Here is a 19,253-nt window from a genome sequence, read left to right as displayed (position 1 = left end):
TAGAGGCGGAAATGTTGTAGGCCCGTGTACTCAGATTTGGGTGCACGTTAAAGAACCCCAGGTGGTCTAAATTTCCGGAGCCCTCCACTACGGTGTCTCTCATAATCATATGGTGGTTTTGGGACGTTAAACCCCACAAATCAATCAATGTGACGCGGACGAAAGGAGCAGACTGCAGGTCGAACCTTAAACTGTTTATCTGGGCCGAACCTCTGGCCACGTAAACGGGAAGTCGGATTACAGCAAGACACTGGCACTGATAGCGGCGAACAGAACGTCGGCCGTCGATCTACTGGCAAGCGGCGAAGGGTGTCGGCATTTATACACTTGCTATCTAACATTGTAGCATTATCGCTAGTGTTGACGTAGGTTCCAGAGTAATCTGAAATGTTTAAGTGGGCGCAATCTCAACAAAATGATTTACTGCAGTCCGGAAACATCTCGAACGTGGCAATATGTAACAAACACTCGGGCTAAAGTATGCTTGCATACATATCTCGCAACTTGGCCTACCTGGTTGATAATTAGTCTCCTAATCTTGGAGGACGAATGAAAATCACTAGCAGTAATTGAAGTAATCTTCATGCGGAAGCTGTAAATAACAGTTGGTGAAGGCGCTAAGTAGTTTCATGTACGTGACAGGGCTGACTGAAAACTGCAGGCCACTGCTCTTTCATCAAGGGCGTATGTATGGATAGCGTGGCCCATGCATGACACAAACGCGCAATAGCTCAGTTAAAGAACGAAAAGGGCGATAGCGTCATACATTGTTATTTATTTATCGCATGCAAAATATGCGCAAGCGGTCATGCTGTAATAGGACTCGATAAGAGCATCGAAGAACGTACGATCACCTGAGTCGATTTTTTGCTTTCAGCGCTGGCGTCTCTGCCGTCTCTGGCAGTGCCGTCGACCGGACAAACTCGAAAAGCCTCCGCTGCGTCGGCGCTTGCTGCCGCCGCGAGTCTCATGCTACTTGCGGAACTCGAGCTTGCGTTCGATGGCGTAGAGCCTGATTTTCTGGCTTCGGTGGCCGCTGAAATAAGGAAGGCCTTGCTGGTACCGACGACGCAGCTCGTGCGTTGTTCATTGGCCTGCGAATAAGTTGAATGAACAACCGCTAATGGTTTTGTTTTATTACGATGGCAGTTATATTGGATACTCTCGACTGGATTTCGCCGCCGGTGTCGGCGTCGACGTAAGCGTCGGCGCCGATGTCATGCACCATATATATCTATATATATTAAAACGGAAGAAAGAAAGAAATCCAGAAAAAAAAGGCTCCGGCGTTTGGAATCGAGCGTGGGACCTCCACATCACGAATGTGAGGCGCTAACCACCAAGCCACCTATGGGTATCTCTACCAATGTTCAAACGGCAAGCTATTTATGTCTACCGTTTACCATGGTTGGCGCGTATCTCAGGGGGAACTATTGTGCTTTCAGCATTATCAGCAAGATGGAGCAATGAGGTTTATAACTGCAGTTCAAGGGGTCAGACTAGAAGGCGATGAGGCAATGAATTATATAAAAGAATGATGACAGAAAAACTTAAACAACAAGAAAGCACTACATGCACCGTACCAGATGATGATGAACCAATTAACACAGTAGCCCCTTTAAGACAATGAGAGTGGGAGAGGGCAGAAAAAAAGGGTTCCTAAGAGCACATCAACAGGCCCTTATGGCATCCCAATCGCGCTAGTAAACTAGAACCAAACTCTAAGCAAACATCAAGAGAGGCAGCGAGCAAAGGAATAATGGATGGTGAACCCCGCAATTGGTGGGAACTAAGCAGGATGAGCATGATCTATAATGAAAAGGGGAACAAAGCTAACACAAACAACTACTGTTTTGTAACAGTGGCATCAGTAGTTTACAGGCTGGTGATGCAGATAGTATACAGGAAAAACTACAGGCATGGGTGGAGGATGAGGGGGTGCTGGGAGAAGTATTAGATGGGTTCCATAAACGAAGGAGGTTGAAGGACAATATGTTTTTTATTGATTCAGTGTATTGCAGTAGCGGAAAAAGAACACAGACCCATGTGGCTGGCAAATACTGGACACACTAGATGTGGAAAATGAAATAACTAATCTTCTAACGGATATCTATAAAAGTAACAAAGTAGTTATCAAACGGGAAGAACATGTATCTGAACCCATAGAAAAACAACGCAGGCTTCGACATAGATGTCCCTAGTAACACTTGTTATTTATGCTGTATCTAAAGTGACTAAAAGTCAAACTAAAGAGGAGTCGACTCGGTTTCAGCCTCTCTTTTTACGTATCAAGGAAAACACATTGAACAGCATTACCCGCATTGTTGTATGCAGATGATATAGTAATAATAGCCAACAACAAGGAAGATCTGAAGGAACTGATAGACATCTGTGGTAATGAGGAGGATAAGTTACGTAATGTGGTAATGAAGGTGATAGGATACGTAATGACTAAGGGTAACGGGAATGCAGCTGTAATGAAAAATAGGGCACCGTGGAACTACAATGTGTATGACGTTGTGAGAGGGATTTGGAAAGGTTCATGGTCCCAGGTTTGACGTTCGGCAATGCGGTATTGAGCATTTAATGAGAAGTTCAAACAAGATTGGAAATTAAACAACGTGACATGGGTAGACTTGCTTTGGGAGCACACGGGAATACCCCAAATCAGGGGGTACAGGGTGACATGGGATGGACATAGCTTAAGTGCAGGGAAGTTAGCAGCAAGATAGAATTTGAGGAGTGATTGAGAAAAATGAGAGGAGCATTGGGCTAGAAAAGTGTTTAGCTACTTGCACATGAAGAATGTCGATACTAAATGAAGGAAGCGAACTCGAAAATTATCTAAGAAGTATTTAAACAACAGCGCAATACCAGGCCTAAAGGAAACATTGGTTAAGAAGGCGAAGAAAACAGAGAAGGACATTTGAAAGATTGGAAAGCTTACGAAATCATCAATGGAGACCTACCAAACTTTCAAACAGGAAATCGCAAAATAAAATTTTCAAGCAGGAAATTGCAAAAGAAAAGATCTAAAATAATTCTCGTGGTGGTTCTCTGCTGTTGCAGGCCAGAACGGAAGTATTGCGGACCAAGACGTACAGAGCCAAATACGAAGGCACAGACATGGTATGTAGTGCAAGTGGAGAGGAGGAGAAAGCAGCTGAACATTTGATAAAGTTCTGTAAAAGGCTCCATCATATAGTCCAAGATAATGGCGCGGAATTTTTCAAAGCATCGGGGTTTAGAGACACTAAAGGCAAAATAGATTTTAAATGGGTAAAAATAAATCCGTCCGTCCGTCCGTCCGTCCGTCCGTCCGTCCGTCCGTCCGTCCGTCCGCCCGCCCGCCCGCCCGCCCGCCCGCCCGTCCGTCCGTCCGTCCGTCCGTTCGTCCGTCCATCCATCCATCCATCCATCCATCCATCCATCCATCCATCCATTCGGCTCTCATGTCTCACGCGTACTTTGGCCCGCGGAGAGGAGGGGAGGGAAATCTTTCGCGCGCCCTATCTCCCGATGGGGAGGATCGTACGTCTGAGCTGGCGTTGGGGCACTGGAACGATTCTGTTGTAGTTATTGGACACACTAAGGTCACTGCAATCGTTGCACAGCCTCCGTTTGCAAAAAAGGCGCACTTTTCAGACACAGCGAAGTAACAACTGAGGCGCTTTTTTGCTTTGACATGCACCTGTGAGCACGTTTTGTGCGTCATTTGTGCGTGAGAAACTCGGGCACGTTTCGATCTGCTTACCGTTCGGCGCGTGATCTTCCAATTTGTTGCTATCGCGTTCATTGCTTCGCTTTTGCGGCAAAACTGTGACTTTTTTTTTAGTTTTGAAAAGCTGCGATGTTTATAGAAATGACGACGCTATAATATAAGTCGTACATTACAATCTACGTACGTGTGCGAGTGTACTGGGTGTACGAGAACAGACATGATAAGCGAAAACAACAACAAAAAACACTCAACTGAAAAACGTGTGTAGAAGAAACGCAAAATTGAAAGTACCAGAATAGCATTGTCTACATTTCTGTAAGAGTTCTAGTTGGGATAATACACTCATATGCAAACAATCTTTTTTTTTCAAATCGGTGTAGCGAAGCCGAATGAAGCCGAAAATATTTTGGATAGCACTATGTCAGGAAGTTGCGCAGTGCAAGAATGGAGTTAGGCAAGACCCAGAAGCTCCTGGCTGAGATAAATAAAACAGGCGTCAGACCAGGCAGCATTTGGCTCTTTCCATCAGAGAAGGCGATAACATATGTCCCCACCACCAAGAGGCGGAATTCGTTTGGCGGAACCATTTGCCGCAGTATTTTTAAACGCAAATCTTATCAGCACCTATAGGTGCCAGTTACCTCTCACACTCTTCCGAGAGTTTTTCGAACCATAAGGCACAAGAGTACCCTCAACTTGCCCGGAGGTAGGTTTGAGGTGGGACGATGAAAACTAGTTAGCTGTGTAAATGAAAAGCGCAAAAAAGAAAGAATCAAGTCCTGTGGTGAAAATTTCAAGCTAAGTTGCTCAAGGTTGATTTCTGAGCTGTACCATTTATGTGCGATAATTGAAGCTGGTGAATAAAAATTCTAAATAAGCACCCTTGTTCCAAAAACAAGTGTGCCATAAGCATCCTATGGAGGCAATTTAAACGAGCATGTGCGGTTGCTTACGAGAGAAGACGGAAAGGCACGAATAATCACTCGCGTCTGAATGTAGCTCCTACCTCCGGTTGAGACGTTATTGAAGGCATGGTCGAGGCGACGTCTTTTTTGGCTTGGGAGGCCTTGACTTGGTTGGGGTCGGATGGCGGGGTTGACTTGCTGCTGCGCTTCTCGGATGTGCCTCTCGCTGCCTTATGTGACGGCTCCTGTGTAGTCTGCGTACTCTCCTTGAGTCTGTACAGCAATTAAATATTAAGAAAAAAGGCGATAAGAAAGCGAGTTGGACAGAATTATGAAAGCCGGCGGTTGGCCCTGAAGTCTTTATCTAAAAGTAAACACACACACACACATATCTATATATATATATATATATATATATATATATATATATATATATATATATATATTGAGATCTAACAGACTATAATGCCAAGAAAGGTATAGGGGAAGTTATTAGGCCAATTGTAGTGTAAATTAGAAGAAAGAAAAGTGGGTGAAAAGATAACTTGCCTTGGGAAGGATCCGAACCTGCGACCTTCGAACAACGCGTTCGATGCTCTACCACTGAGCTACCACGACAGCCATCGCCCGAGCCACTTTATTGGTATCTATGTCAATTTTAAACGTGGGAGTGTGAGTCAGCATCACTAGTAGCCATGGCGGCGAGTGTGGCACACTTTTTATGAGCCTGTTCGGCGTCACGTAGCACGTGAACTTATTACTAACTGGCAGCTGACCAATGGTCTCCCGTATACAACCTAGAGGCACCAAGTCTGCCAGTACGAGACCCTCGTTAATGAATAAGAGAAACAAGTGCATACTTAAGGGCTCGTTTTTCGTGTTTTACACAATCAACGAACACCCGAAGTAAATTGCGTCTTGAATTTGTTGCCGGTTGAGGGTTTTCGTTCTGAGTAGTCAACGCAGCGCCACCTCTAGGAGCTGCACTCGTCAGTTTCCCGGGGAATGGGCAGAATAAGCCGGTGACGGAGAGCGGCGGCGTTGAGCGGAGCGTGACGGCCGACCCTGAGGTGACGGCGAGCGGCTAGGCCAGTTTCTCTGGGCGACGACGTCAGCGTAGGACGGTTCGGAGCGTGGAAAGGAACGGCGAGCTGAAGGGTCCAGAATATGGTCATCCGGAAAACAGGGTTGCGAATAGTGTCCGCGGTCCTGACGGCGATCTACATTACGAAAGCTTGGCCGGAAATACCACCTGTTGCGGCAATGGCGGGAGATGTGCCCAACTCGAGAGCAAGAAAAGCAGATGGGTCGATCATCGTGCGTGCGCCACTCAGATGGATTTCGGTAGCGTGGTGGAAACCGAGGAGTCGAAGCTGCCGCAGCGACAAGTGGAGCAGAGTGGTGGTCAGCGTTGTGGACGGAAGTGCTCATGGGCTGCGGCATAAGTCTGGCGGGCTGGGGAACCTGGACGCCCAGGTTAGCAAACTCCTGACGTACGACGGCTTGAATAAGCGAGACAGTTGCCCAGTTGTCTTGCGCAGGGGGCTAATAGGAAGCGGGTGCCATGGCTTCCAGATCCTGGTGAACAATCCTTGCGATATTGGCAGGAGGCGCAAGTGAACGGGGCGCTGCAGAATCCTCGCAAGACGAAGTCGCAGCAGTGTTTGGTAGTCTCGCGATGTGGTGGGTGATTCGCCTGCTTTTAGCTTGCTCAAATCGCCGGCATTCAGATATGATGGAGTCGACAGTGGTGCAGTTCTTGCACATTAGTATGTTGAAAGCATCATCAGCAATGCCTTTCAACACGTTGCTGATCTTGTTCACCTCGGACATGTTTTTGTCAGTCTTCCGGCACAGTGCCAGTACATCTTGGATGTACGTGACGTACGACTCCGTCGATGATTGAACACGCAACGCGAGTTCCTGCCTGGCTGCCATCTGACGAGCAACTGACGGACCGAACAAATCACGAAGCTTTTGCTTGCATGTGTCCCAGCTGGTTAATTCTTCTTCATGCGTCTCATACCAGGCGCGTGCCGTACCCCGTAGGTAGAATAGAATATTTGCCAGCATAAGCGTTTCGTTTCACCTGTAGTGCTTGCTGACGCGCTCGAATAATGCGAGCCATTCTTCGACGTCAGTGCTGTCCGTCCCGGAAAACGTGCCAGGGTCGAGAAGATGGGGGGGAATCACAGGTGATGGAGCCAGCGCAGATGGCAAGGCCTGACTGCCAGTTTCAGGCCTCACGGCTGGACAAAGCTGGCGTCCACTGCGGAGTTCCAGAGCTGGGTTGTGTGAATACCCCGCACCTTCCACAAAAAGATGTTACGGGGAAGATTTATTCACCGAGAGCTGGTCTTGCTAACGGCTTAGAGAGCGCACAGTCAAGCAGGTTAACGGGAGAAGCTCGAGAGTCCAACCCACTACAACCACGTTGTCATCTTCTTCACTTGGGTGCCAATTCAGCTGTGTCGGGGCGACAGTTCCATACACGTATCAATATATATATATATATATATATATAAATATATATATAAGTAAAGTTTATCTACAAGAAAACTTATGCAGCCTCGCGTGCAAGATGTATTTGATTCAAATACCGATACCATGCCGTTCCCCACTGAGTTAAAAAATATCGTCTCCATAGAATATCTGCGACACTGTTAAAAAACGCGAACACCTTCTCGAAAGGTGGGAGAAGCTCGCCTTGGAGGACCTGGACCAACAACGACGGCTCGTCGCCAGAACCAAAGATGCAGCGAAGGCCAGAGGGTTCCTGGAATGAGGATGTCTCTCACCTAAGGTGGACGCGGAACCTACACCACTACACCGTTTTGAAAAATAAATGTTTATTCCTCCTCCTCCTCCTCCTTCTGCTCCTCCACGTGGTGATAGAATCAAATTATAGCCTGGGGTGAGGCCTCACCGGTAACCACCACCAGTGAGGCCACACTTCATCACCAGAGAAAGATTGGGCGCTCTGGTACAGTATCTGGCCAATACCTCCCACATGAATACACCAATTAACCCTTGGCCCTCCGTCAGCAGTGGCTGCGAACAACTGACCACGGTTGAGGTCACATCTGCGACGCTGCAGAGTGCGCGTAAAATCTCTGGGTCCGGACAGGCCGTCATTGGAAACTGAACGTGGCAAAGTTTAACGCTAGAACCTTGTCTGGTGAAGCGAGTACTGTTGCGTTGGAGGACCTAGAGGGAGTCAAGTGGGATGTTATAGGGCTCAGTGAGGACATCAGGACATATGAGGCCTATATATGCTACATAATGGGCACGTCTTTTGCTATCGTGGCTTGGCTGACATAAAAGAACTAGCGTTGGGGTTATTTATCAGCAGAATTATAGCTAGTAGCATAGAGGAATCCTATAGCATTGATAAAAGGGTTGCAGGTAACGTAAATAAACTGAATAATATATGCAAGATGATGGTGGTACAAGCCTACGCACCTACATCCAGCCATGATAACGTATTAGTTGAAAGCTTCTATGAAGACGTGGGATCAGCAATGAGCAAGCTATACCATACTGATTGGAGACTTCAATGCCAAGGTAGGGAATAACCAGGCTGTCAAATAGGCAGTAAGAGATTATGGGAAAGGTGCTAGAGATGCTACAGGGAATTTATCAGTAAAATTCACAGAACGCAAAAATTTACGCATATCTAACACCTTCTACCGAAAACCAGTAAACCGTAAGGGGACACGTGGGAGCTCTAATGGCAAAGTAACAACGACCTCTAGTATTTAGTGTGCACGGTTAAAGTGATTGCATGTGCCCGCAGATGTTGCCACGCCGAAGCGTAACAAGGCGGGGGCTTCGGTTGCTAGGGACGCGACAGCCGCAGCTGTTGCTATGGGAGAGAGTGGTGAATGGATCCCGACAAACTCCTGACATAGCCCGACTAAGAAATGCATTCGCATTAAAAAAAGTTTTCTCAGCTCGTAATGAACCAACTAAAATTTTTTGTGGCATAATGCTCCTCCTCGGACACACAACAACTAAAATTTGTTATGGAGCCTCGTGACTGGCCCTTTGTGTTACTAGAGAGGGGCGTCCGCCCCCGTGCACACACACCTGTGTTTGCGTGTCATGATTCACTCTGACAGCGACCTACATGCTGCTGGAGTATAAGCAGTGTCCTAGATGTGATTAGAACACCCTGAAATTAGTAGTAACTTTTGTACAATTAGATATAGCAGTACGTCTGTGCTTGAAATATCAGCATAAATTCTTGTCAACAACTGCAAACGAAGGGAAAATGGCCCCTACAAGGATAATGAATTAAATAGCACCACTTGCCGTTTCCTGGAAAACGGTCGCTGAACGGTGACGTAAGGCTCCTGAGGGTCCTCGCCAAAGCCGGCAGGCGAGAACTCGCGCCAGGCGACGGCATCCTGGGCCGACGTTGTCCTCGAAAGGCGTCGCTGCTTCTCGCTGCCCGAGATGCTGTCGATGCGCCTTCGGGCGAGCCGCGGAGTGCCACGGAAGACTTCAGTAGGTGGTGGCGCTTGGCTCGTTCGAGCAGGACTCTCCTTGTCGGCGATGTCGGCGGCAAAGGTCACTGACGGGGCCGGGCTCACCGAGGTCCCGCTGCTGCTGGAAGCGATGCTCACCGAGGCTACCGGGGTGACCTCAGACGTGCGCTTCTTCATGGGGTCACAGTGCTGTTCCTTGGCGCCAGCAGCCGATGCTGAACTTGGTTTCTCTGAACCGAAGGGGAGGACAGAACAAATGGTCCTCCACCGTCCAGTACCGTCTTCTTCTTCTTCTTGCACGCGCACGATCTCGAGGCTCAATTGCGTGCTTGGTGACTAGAAATGATGATTGTGATTCTCACGAGCAAGCCAATTGGTGAAATTTTTCCAATTTTCTAAATTGCGTTTAAATTTATTATTATTATTTCCTGAAAACGCAGCTCAGAGTTAGTACCTATGTTTGTGCTCATCTATTGGTAGCATTTGCAATTTTGTTACATCACTTCGTTCACCTTTACGTGACAACATTTAATAAAATATGAAACTACCTGGTTCTTGGCCAATGCGCCCACGTGGGTGTGTGCCACCGTTCGAGGTTCTACTCTATTGCACTTTGAAGTGACCCCGCAACTCTTTTTGAGCAGGTGAAGAATAACCGCCGATTATTATCGAGGCTGCTGAAAACACGTAGGCCGAGAGCCACAGTGCACCACGTGGTCTATACTTTACAACTAATTCTCAAAATCAGTTAGAAATCGCTTCCTCTTCTCGCTACATAAAACCAATGTATACGCCCGATTTATGTGCCCTACACTCATCGGGCACATATGCTCAGTTTAATGGAGACAATAGTGCTTGAGGCCCATGTGCTTAGATTTAGGTGCATTTAGGTGACCTCTGTCCTATTTGTCTTGTTTCTGAAACGTTCCCTGCGCAATGAGAAAATATATTTCTTTCGAAAAACAATAATTCATTCCCTTTAAACATAATAACTTTCTGTTTGTGAAAGTGCATAAAGTAAGAAGCAGTTAAGTAAACATGACCTCCACCTTTTCGTCAATTAGATTTTCGAATACTCTGGCACAGATTGAAATACAGTGAACATATATATGTCATTGTTTTTTTCATATTTTTATTTGTACCAATTAAGTGGAAAGAGGTAGCCGTCACCAAGTAACGGTGACACACCTCCTTCGTTTATTTTCTATTTCAATAAAAAAAAACAGTGAACAACTTCGAATACATTGGGAGACAATGAACAATCAATGGCGCTGCGACATCGTTTATGCAGCTTCAAACTCTGCAATATACCTGCCAAGGTTTGCATCATCAATTTCTTGCGGATTTGCGGAATGACCTATTAATTTAACCGTTTTGCTTTTTCAAGAGCTAGTTGTTTGGTATAACCTTTGTAGAACCAAAGCTTCCGAGATTGATTCATTGATTCATTGAAATAACCTAATTGAGAGTAACCAAGCACGCCTCAAGCAACAAACTGTACAATCTATAAAGTAAGGAATAACGTCATAACTATTACATTGTTATTTTCATACCAGTCAATGTTATTTGTGTGCAGTTTTGCACTGAATGTTCTTTGTAGTACCGACCTTATGTCACATTCGTTTTCCAAATATATTGCCCGTACTGTGGGCATTTATCTGATACTTCATCGCATATGCATAATCACCATCATGATGCGTCCTTCATTTTCATCGTTCGTGGAGTCGTTGCTGCATTTTGCAAGAAAGCCTGAGCGAAGAAGGCGATCGTTCCTGCAGTAGTTGGCGCTTTCGATTGCACGGCCTGTGAGAGGGGATTGGCCACACTCATCACCTTTGGTTCTTTATTAGCGGTAGAATTTCTTTTTGCTGATTTTTCAGGAGCCATCGATGCCGGTCTCCGGCCCCGGCTTGGGCTCGCCCTGGCGGCCAGTCGCCCTGCTGAATCGGTACCACTGGAGTGTTTCCTCAAGAACGGCGTAAGCAGTTTGCCTGTCGCGCTTGTGCCCACTGATTGTGGAGCCATTCGGTTGAGTGAAACGGAGGTGTTCCAAGAAGAACTTCGCAACATAAGCGGTCATTTTCTGGACATCTCGGAGGTGAGGCGTTTCGGCAAAACTGGCATACTATGCAGGTCTTCAAATATTCAATGCTTAACAGACTTACTGGCCGCCACAAGATTTGCGTTCTCTGCTGTTCGCGCTTTTATCCCCCCTCATCTTGCTTGCGTGAAGGGCATTGTTCGTGGTGTTCCAACTAACATTAGTCCTGAAGCGTTCTTAAAGATGGTTTCTCCGGCTGGCGTGGCATCTGTCTACAGATGCATCAGACCTGTAGGTGATACGCGAGTACCTACTGAAATCGTCATCGTTACCTTTGCTGGTCTCACACGCCCCTCTGAGCTTAAGGCCTGGCCTTATCTATTCCGTGTAGAGGCATTGACACCTCGCCCACTGCAATGCCGTAACTGCTGGCGATTTGGACATAGCGCTAATGCTTGCAGGTCCTCATTGAGATGTGCGAATTGCGGTGGGGCACATGCCGCATCAAATTGTCAGGTAGACAACTGCAGGTGTTGCCTATGTGATGGAGCACACACAGCCACGGACAATAGCTGCCCTGCTCGAGAACGTGAAACACAAATTCTAGATATAATGGAGCAACGCCGTTGTTCTCGGTATGAGGCAACTTCCTTCATTAAAGAGCGCGAAGTGGGGTACGCTGCTGCTACGTCACGCCAGTGTGGGTCAATTGAAGCGACGGTCACTTCTGCAGTGTCGGCAGCGATAGATAAGGTCATGCAGATGATTATGGAACGGCTTTTCCACACCTTTGCTGAAGGTCTGACCGAGATGCACGCCGCCAGGTTAAACAGCCTTATTCCCTCTTTCGCTGCACACACTGTCACGGTCCAGGGTGAAGCTGAGCACCTCGACAATGAACAAAATAATCGGCGTCAAGAAGATGTTACCCCTGAAACGCGCGTCAGCACTCAGTCGCCGACCCCTGTGTGGCCCAGTGGCTCGTTTGGTCACATGAGGCTTGGTAATATCACACATAAACGACGCAATGCTCCATTGTCTCCAACCACTTTGCCAATGTCAAAACCAAACAAAAAAGTTATTACTGATACCAACAATGGGCAGGACGTTTTGCGTCCTGCAGTAGAGTCAACTATATTAAGTCCATCATAGCAACTGTAAAAGTTCTTCAGTGGAATTATCGCTCCGTATCTTCCGCTTACATAGATCTTATTTATCTCATACAGCAAACAAATCCTAATATAGTTTTACTTCAAGAGTCTTGGCTTTCAGTAAACCAAACATTTACTCTGAAATATTTTCGAACATTTAGACTGCATCGGCCAGGTAGAGGAGGTGGATTATTGGTTCTAATATCTTCAAAAATGTGTTATCATGTTACTGTAACTTTTGAACATATTTGTCCGGATTGTGAATTGTTAGGAACAGATGGTTTGTTACCTGACTCCAACAGGATTACAGTGATTAATGCGTACTTTCCGAATGGGGTAAGACGCACAGATCACTTAGATTGTGTTATTAGGAATTCTTCGTCAAATTCAATTTTATTGGCTGGGGATTTTAACTCGCATCACACTTCTTGGGGGCTTAAAACAGATGGCTGTGGCAAAAGATTGTGGAATTGGTTGCAGGATAATAATAATAAAAAAGCGCAACCTCTGATTTTCGGGAAGTCACTATGGCTGAACTGGCAGATGTCATACTAACTGTAAAGCAAGCGGCTCCTGGTCCAGATCAGATTACAAACTCTATGAATAAATTGATATTTAATTCCCATCCCGAGGAGCTTTTGAATATTGTTAACTGCTCCTTACAGCACACATGAATTCCAAGCGCATGGAAAATTGCTAAAGTTGTGTTGCTGCGAAAAAATCCAAGCCTCGGATATGTCCTGGATAACATTCGGCCAATTTCGCTTACTTCAAACCTAGTTAAAATAATTGAAAGAATTCTTCATTAAAGGCTCAGTGAATTCATCGATTGTCAGGACATCCTTTCACCAAGGCAAGTAGGATTTAGACAGGGGTGCTCTATATGGTCGGCTCATGTTGATTTGGAAAGCCGAATTCGCCTTGCAGAAGTATCTGGTGAGCTTTCTGCATTAGTCACGTTAGATATCGCAAAAGCCTACGATAGTGTGGAATGCAGGACATTAATTTCAAGATTAGTGGACTGTGAGGTTCCCAAGTACATTATATCTTCGATTCAGGAGTTTTTCTTTGAGAGGCAATTCTTTTGTTGCCACGAGGGAATTACTTCTGCCTCATATAAGCAAACAAGAGGTGTTCCGCAAGGATCAGTCCTGTCACCTCTTTTATTTCATATATTATTATCATCTATTTCCGTTCATAAAAATGGTCCTCTTTACGTGTACGCCGATGATATTGCTTTTTTCTCGTCATCCCGAGATATCAATAGTTTGTATGAAATCTTACAGTCATATTTGAGTGATCTTGAGGTATGGCTTGGCGGGCTGTCTTTTTCACTTAATGTTAGCAAATGTGCTCTGCTTGTATTCCCTCTATCCGTTCCCGTATTTCTTTCACTGCATTATCGAAATGATCCGATTCCACAAGTAACAGCGCTAAAATATCTTGGTATTGTTTACGTGGACAATTTAAATTGGCAGCAACAAATAGAATGAAACACCCGTAAAGCAGAAAGCGCCGTAGGATTGCTCCGCCGGTTTTTCAATGACAATTCAGGGATGCGCAGGGATACGTTACTTATGATATACAAACTTTACGTACGCTTGATTCGGGAGTTTGTCTGCGTTCTGTTTTCTGGAAGTGCTGAGTACAAATTAAGATCTCTTATATTGCTAGAAAGGCAAGCTCTGCGGCTGTGTCTCGGGCTACCTAGGTGTGTCGCGAATAGCGTGCTTTATTTGGAAGCTAGAATCATTCCACTTGATGCTATATTTCGACAGCTTACTGTGCAAACATTTTTAAAACTTTACGATGTGCCCCTCTTCTGTTCACAGACACTTTTCATCAAACATCCAGTTTCTTTCAGCGCCCGTGGTTTTGTTATCAAAGACCCCAAGTCATTTTCGTCGAGTCTCTGTTATCAAATCTTCACGTTTCCCTCCGGCATTTAACTCCCCAAACCCAATGCTCGGTGCCAGTTGACTTAATTTTCGACGATATTTTTTCTGAAAAATGCCAAGTTACTTCCAAAGCATGTTCTTGAGGGCCTCCTTCAAGACCATCTCAGTCATTTTCCTGAATACGTAGTAATTTCGATGGACGCAACGCAAAATATTCAGAAAGCTGGAGTAGGTATTTTTTCTCATCAGCTTAATTGGTCTTTTGCGCTCCGTTTGCCTGACTTCACACCAATTTATCTCGCTGAATTCCTGGCTATTACATTTGCTCTTCGAAAACTAAATTATCAGCAATCAAAAGCAATTAATATTTCGGATGCTTTGTCTGTATGTACACATCTAACGTCCGCAAAGAAGTCTCCTCTTCTCGGGATATTTTGGTCTCTTGTACCGCATAGCCTATCAGAAGTTTGGTTTATTGGGTCCCCGGGCATGCTGGAATTGAACTAAATGAAATTGCTGATTCGCTCGCTTCGGCATCTTTAAATTTCCCGGTGATGCTAGTAGCTCCACAGTTTCCTTTTATTACTGCCGAACGATTCAAACGCCTGTTAATCGTAAAAATCTACGAAACGTCGCTTCTACAATCTGAAGAATTTCGGCACTTGCAATTCACATGGAACACCGCAAAATGCCTTTCCCGTCAATGTGAGGTAACCCTCTCAAGCTTTCGCTGTAGAGTTCCTGTGTTAAATGTTTATCTCAACAAATCAGGATTTTCATTAACTAACCTAAGTGTTGTTTGCAATGAACCGGAAACAATAGATCACTTTCTTCTCACATGCCGCCGCTTCGCCTCACTGCGCCGAATAATTCTTGAAAGACCAATTGGTATGCTCGGATTGCCAGTCAATACATCCACCCTATTATCGTTTGGAGCCAGTCAGTTGGGTGTGGGCCGCAGTGCTATTCTGTCAGCGCTACATAAATTCATTCAGGCAATCGGCAGGATACGCTGCTAGTGGTACTGCCAGATATATCCAAATATTTCTCCCCCTTCCTCATTCTTGGTAATATGTTTTATATATTCTGGTTTATCGCATTCTTCTGCCATTTTTCACGTTTTTTCAAAGGAACATTATTAGTGTTCCTATCTAACTTCTCTTTATTTATTTTTTATTTTTTAGCAAGCGTTGTAAAAAATGATCTATTATGAGGCAGATGTGGCCAATCCCCCATGTGGGTATGAGCCAAGATCTCCTAGGAGACAAGACAAGACAAGATACATGCTGTGCCACGGATGTGACTGGTTTGCCACGTCTTCAAGGCCTCATAAATGCCTGTATAACTACGCACGCTTTTATAGGGCATGCTTAATATTACGTCAGAAAATTTAAAAGCGTGTAAAGAACTACCTCACTATGTACACAATTCTATTTTGTATATTATCTGTCCTAATTGGAAGTGTATTTTTCCATCCCTTTCCTGTGTTGTATCGCATAACGCAAATTTCGCTACGTTTCAGCATACGTTACAGTTACATCTATTATGTTGTTGAATTGTTTCTATGCTGTTTCTTTATATAACTATACATATATGCTCCTTTTGTCCCATGAATACGTCGCAAACATTGCCTTGTGTTTCCCCTCCCTTACGATTACGTAGTGCGTCTTAGGGGTGTGGCAGCTTGGGCTAGTTTGTATGGCATGACGATAGTTATAGCGCGAGAACAAAACGACGACACAGAGATCTTCGTTTCCTTCTTGTCTCCGTGTCGTCGTTTTGTTCTCGCGCTATAAGTAGCGTCTTAGGGCTTCTAAGGTAATCATAAATAAACAAATTGATAAATAAATTAACAAATAAACAAATAAATGTATGAATAAAGCTCTTACTTCACCTATGGAAATGTGCTTAAAATACTTATTTTAGATGTCTAAGCTTTGATACAGTATTTGAAACGCATTCTTCGGACCCATTTTAGAATACGTATGCATTATATTGTCACGTTACAACGTAACTGTAACCTGCTGATAAGGGCACACAAGGACGTCAAACTGATTCGAACAACGGCAGTACGACTATTGTTTTTCTCTGCACGCGCATCTTTGTCCTCTTCTGAACAGCGGCACATACAAGCATGCTAGTATCTGTGGAAATAATAGTTTCAGAACTTGTACTTGTGGCGTTACCCCCCTTCCCAAAGGACATCGTCCCGATGTCATAACATTATTGCCAGATGAAAACACACACGATAAGCAGTACACAAGGGGGTGTTCACAATCACTGTAAGTCTACTCAAGGGAGTGTGACGAATAGTCAGCGTTGGTAAAATGGTTTCATCCTCGAAACATGGACGACGTGTGGCTGTTGTAAACGGCGGGATTGACGAGCCATGTCCTCGTCAAGAACCTCGTAGTTCTTCGCTGAGACGACGGAGAACTCTATAGGGACCAAAATAGCGGCGTAACAACTTTTCCGACCGGCCCCGTTGTCGATTGGGAGTCCACAGCCATACTCGTTCTCCGGGTTGGTAAGAGACATCGCGACGACGAGCGTTGTACCGCAGCGAGTCGATGCATTGTTGCTTATGGATTCGTTCGACTGCAAGCTTACGAGCCGCGTCTGCCAGTCTGATAAATTCGTTCGTCTTGACACTAATCTGGTGTCTGTCTGGTAGAAGCATGGCATCCAGCATTGTAGTGACCTCCCTGCCATGAAGCAACCGGAATGGTGTGAATCCAGTTGTTTCTTGCACAGCGGTGTTGTAAGCGAACGTGACATAAGGGAGGATGTCATCCCAGTTTTTGTGGTCTTGGTCAACGTACATGGATAGCATGTCGGCGATCGTCTTGTTTAGTCGCTCTGTAAGGCCGTTGCTTTGTGGGTGGTATGCAGTAGTTTTTCGATGTACTGTGCCGCTAAGCTGCATGACGTCTTGTATCATCCGGGCGGTAAAAGCTGTGCCACGATCAGTTATGACAACTGCTGGTGCTCCATGTCGGAGGACGTTGTTTTTCACAAAAAAGTGGGCAGTCTCAATGGCGGTGCCACGTTGTAATGCCTTCGTTTCGCAGTAGTGCGTCATGTAATCAGTAGCGACTACAATCCAGCGGTTGCCGTCACGAGACTTGGGAAAAGGTCCGAGTAGATCCATGCCTATTTGTTGGAACGGTTGTGTCGGAGGAGCGATGGGCTTCAAAAAGCCGGCTGGGCGCTGATGTGGTGCTTTACGGCGCTGGCACTCGTGACACGTCTTCACGTAATGCTTCACGTCTCGACTGAGCTTAGGCCAGTAGTAGTGTTGGCGAATCCGGGCCAAGGTACGTGTGTATCCCAAGTGGCCTGAGGAAGGCTCATCGTGACAGGCGGACAAGACATCGGCTCGTAACGCTGGCGGGACAACGAGCAGGTACTCAGTCGCGTAAGGGTCGAAGTTTCTTTTATAGAGGATATTTCTGCGGACGCAGAACGATAATGACGAGCGGGCGAATGCTGGTGGTGGATGCGGCGTACGGCCTTCGAGATATTCGCTGAGTTGTCGAAGCTCGGAATCGTTCTTCTGCTGTTCGGCCAAGTCGGATACACTAACGGCGCAGAGAAAACGGCCGTCGAGATCGTGATCACCTGACACTGTCTTAAGAGGAGCTCGGGAAAGGCAGTCCGCGTCAGTATGCTTCCGGCCAGACTTGTACACGACTGTCAAATCGAACTCCTGAAGGCGTAAGCTCCACCTGGCCAGACGTCCGGAAGGGTCTTTAAGGTTCGCCAACCAGCAGAGCGCATGATGATCGGTAACAACTCTGAACGGGCGACCATACAGGTACGGTCTGAATTTAGCTATTGCCCAGACAACAGCTAGGCACTCCTTTTCAGTTGCTTTGTAATTCGCCTCCGCAGATGATAAAATCCGACTCGCATAAGCAATAGGGCGTTCGACACCGCCTTGCCACTGGACAAGGACTGCACCAAGGCCGATGTTACTGGCGTCTGTGTGTAGTTCAGTGTCGGCATATTCCTCGTAGTGTCCGAGTAAGGGCTCAGATTGGAGACGCTGCTGGAGCTCAGAGAAAGCGCGTGTTTGCTCAAGGCCCCACACGAAGGGAACGTCGTCTTTTGTCAGACGAGTGAGGGGTTCGGCAATGTTTGCGAAATTTTGCACAAAGCGTCTGTAGTATGCGCAGAGGCCTAAAAATCGACGCACATCACGTTTGTTGGTAGGTGGTGGAAAATCTGCGACAGCCAATGTTTTGTCTGGGTCCGGCCGAATACCATCAGGGCTAACAAGCTGACCGAGGAACTTCAATTCGTTGTAACCAAAATGACATTTTTCGGGTTTCAGTGATAGGCCTGCCGTGCGAATTGCAGCAAACACAGATCTAAGTCGCTGCAAATGCTGCTCAAACGTTTGGGAGAATACAACGACGTCGTCTAAGTAAACAAGGCATGCTTCCCACTTGAGACCGGAGAGCACTGTATCTATCATCCTCTAGAATGTCGCAGGGGCAGAACACAGACCGAAGGGCAGCACCTTGAATTCGTACAGACCATCAGGCGTTATGAATGCTGTTTTCTCTCGGTCGCGTTCATCAATTTCGATCTGCCAGTATCCACTGCGTAAATCCATAGAGGGGAAGTATCGGGCGTGTCGGAGGCGGTCTAGTGAGTCGTCGATGCGCGGAAGCGGATAAACGTCTTTCTTTGTGACTTTGTTGAGTTTGCGGTAATCGACGCAAAATCGGAGAGTGCCGTCCTTCTTTTTTACCAGTACGACGGGGGACGACCATGGACTGTTCGAGGGTTGGATTACGCCATCTTCGAGCATCTGCTTCACTTGAGAACGTATAGCCTCTTGTTCCTTTTGTGATACTCGGTAGGCGTGTTGACGTATGGGTCGCTCAGAATGGTCAGTGACAATGCGGTGCTTTACGGTTGGCGTTTGTTTCATCTTGGATGTAGACGCGAAACAGTCGCTAAACATGCGGAGGATACAGCGGATTTGCTCTTTCTGTGCACATGACAGCTTCGGATTGACATCGACTGCATCGGTTAC

At 46.1% G+C, this 19,253-nt stretch overlaps 1 long non-coding RNA gene across 1 annotated transcript; it reads right to left on the bottom strand.

Annotated features, from left to right (window-relative positions):
* Nucleotides 1-855: 855 nt before the first annotated feature.
* On the bottom strand, nucleotides 856-4,895 carry LOC142764780 (uncharacterized). The gene is made up of 2 exons (XR_012883877.1): nucleotides 4,728-4,895; nucleotides 856-1,094 (listed from the first exon to the last, which is right to left on the bottom strand). It is a non-coding gene; the product is annotated as an uncharacterized LOC142764780 (long non-coding RNA).
* Between the last annotated feature and the right edge of the window lie 14,358 nt (nucleotides 4,896-19,253).

This window comes from Rhipicephalus microplus, chromosome 6 (assembly GCF_043290135.1).
Source record: "Rhipicephalus microplus isolate Deutch F79 chromosome 6, USDA_Rmic, whole genome shotgun sequence".
Taxonomy (NCBI): domain Eukaryota; kingdom Metazoa; phylum Arthropoda; class Arachnida; order Ixodida; family Ixodidae; genus Rhipicephalus; species Rhipicephalus microplus.
This window is presented reverse-complemented; position numbering and strand designations above follow the sequence as displayed.